We start from the raw sequence: 2704 nt of genomic DNA, 5'->3' as shown, positions 1-2704 counted from the left end.
ACCCCTATTCAACTTTAACAAGTTAAGAGGACACACAAGCATACTATTTTGCAATTTTAAAGTGAGCATGCAGCCCAATGCCGAATTCATAGCAAAATGTCAATTTAGGATAGTTCCAAACCAAGCATCAGTCATGGAAAGCAGAAGATTCTCAACCTCGGCAGATGACAAAACCGGTAAATCCACGCCAAAAACTTCCAAGGAGCAGGTGTGTTCCAGAGCCCCAGTATCAACCAAGGCAGCATCCCGTGCAGTGCCTATGAATGAGTTAATATTGACTTCCTCCAGGAAGGGTAGCTCGTAATCGGCTTCTCTGAGCAAATGCAAACGCAGCCACAGCGCGCATGTCTGGTAATGAACCCTCATCGAGAACATCAACAGATCAGCATCAAGCACTGAGGGGCGTTGCTGTGAGAGACAAAAATCCAGTGCATGTTCAAAAGAGCACCAAAGGCACCGAAACACGTGCTGCACACAATCCAAAACCGGTCTGAATGACAGAGACCAGTCACACTCCAAATGTTCCAGGAGTGTTGCTCCAAAGTGCTGCATCATGCGTTCACAACACAGCTGCGTTGATGGGAGCGCCCTCATTCGTCCTTGTTGCAGCGGGACAGCCATTGCGGAAAAACAACAGCAAAATGCCGGCTAATAAAGTCAAAGTTATCGGAAATCCCCCCAAAATGCTTCCGAAAATTGAATGAATAGCCGAAGGTATTATACCGAATATGGAGGAAAAGGTGTGAACAAAACCAATACCAACAGCTTTAAAAAAATGTGCTGGACGCATTAAATATACGTCCCACGAGTTCACCAGAGTGTCTTGGAAAGTTTGTATTTAATAGGGACTGTATTTCCGCCGATGACCTTGCACCTGAAGTGCGTAGGTCTCGAATGCCGATGTAAGGGCCACATGCTTCTGAAACAATAAAGCCTTTAGTCTACTTAACTTGTCAAAATTCACCTTGGAAGTAGCAATGGGAGGCCAAATATCTGCTACCTCCCTAATTTTAGTGGGGGGAAACAACACGTTCCCGCAGCATGTAACGAACTTAGTGACCGAAACAACGTAAACTATTCTGGCCTGCATGCCACAACAGTCTTAACTATTGAGGAGGACCTAGCTGCCGTTTGAAAGCACCTGGAACGTGTGTTTAATCAAGGGGATTGGAACTCCCTTCAGATAGCAAGCCAAGTTTGCAACTGAGGCATTACACGCCCCATGCAAGGACAGCTGCTTACAAATCAGCGAATGGCTGACTGAAGTCTCACATTCACTCCCGCTAAAAAAGACCTCTTTCATGCCATTGAGGCATTTGTACGAGAAGGGAAGCTCCCACACCTCATGGATGTAACTTATCTCCCAACTTTTCATATCTGCCTACCGGAACATGTTTCAAACAAGAAGTGAATTGTGATGTAGAAATAGGCAGATTAATTACCCCGTGTATCAACCACTCTGCTGAGGGAATCTCAGCCACGGTAAAAGGCAATGTTTCTATCTTTTCAATGTTGCCTCCTTCTTAGCCATTAGTTGTTGTTGTCGCGTTAAATTAAAGGAAAAAAATATTTCCCTGGCACTGATTTGCTGCCACGGAACGCGACCCGCCTTCAATCTCTAAAGCGTCCAACCCAACTGCATAATGGACCTGGTCTGACTCTGTCCATTATATAAAGAAGACATATCAGATCATATAATGTGTATAATCGTCTTGCTCCTCTACCAGGAGCACAAACGGTGGCGGCGAAGACCACGGTGAGTACTGCACCTATGACACATCGGAGGGGGAGGGAAAAAAAAGGGACACACACGCAACACCCCCACCCCCACCCTCACCCACTAAAACACACACACACTAATACAGCATGATACATTACAGTTATGCCCCCCCAACTCCCCCGGAAGAATGAAAAGACAAAAGGAAATGAGTGTAACCATTGTAATGTATTAAAATCCAGTACGCAAAAATATATATGCACTATAAACAAATATATACACCAAGAATAGTAGTCCAGTTAGTGCTTCATTTAAGTCTGTGGAACACTGGGCCCACGCGGCATGGGCGAGGCCCACACTCAATACCCGAACATGACGGAGAGAACACTGCAGGGGCATCAGATAGCAATAAAACAGGCACCTCAGGGGGAAAGGAAAGGGGGGGAACCTCAGCCGGTTGAGTGCACGACGCCAAATCCACGAGGGGGCCACATGCCCACTGTTCAATCCAGGGGAGTGCAAAGCCAAAGTCTCTCAAGTCTCTACAGTGGGTGGGTTGCCCACTGTTCCATCCTGGGGAGTGCAAAGCCACAGTCTCTCAAGTAGATAACAGTCTCCACTGGTTCTGGAGGGGGCCTTGTGCCCAGAGTGCTTCATCCTGCCAAGGACTGAGGTAGTGGATGTGAATCTCCACTGGTTCTGGAGGGGGCCTTGTGCCCAGAGTGCTTCATCCTGCCAAGGACTGAGGTAGTGGATGCCTTAGTCCACTGGTTCTGGAAGGGGCCTTGTGCCCAGAGTGCTTCATCCTGCCAAGGACTGAGGTAGTGGAAGTGAATCTCCACTGGTTCTGGAGGGGACCTTGTGCCCAGAGTGCTTCATCCTGCCAAGGACTGAGGTAGTGATGCCTTACTCCACTGGTTCTGGAGGGGGGCTTGTGCCCAGAGTGCTTCATCCTGCTCGTGACGGACTCAGTACCGTCAGTGCCCT

Source organism: Pleurodeles waltl, chromosome 7, assembly GCF_031143425.1.
Source record: "Pleurodeles waltl isolate 20211129_DDA chromosome 7, aPleWal1.hap1.20221129, whole genome shotgun sequence".
Taxonomy (NCBI): Eukaryota; Metazoa; Chordata; class Amphibia; order Caudata; family Salamandridae; genus Pleurodeles; species Pleurodeles waltl.
This window is presented reverse-complemented; position numbering follows the sequence as displayed.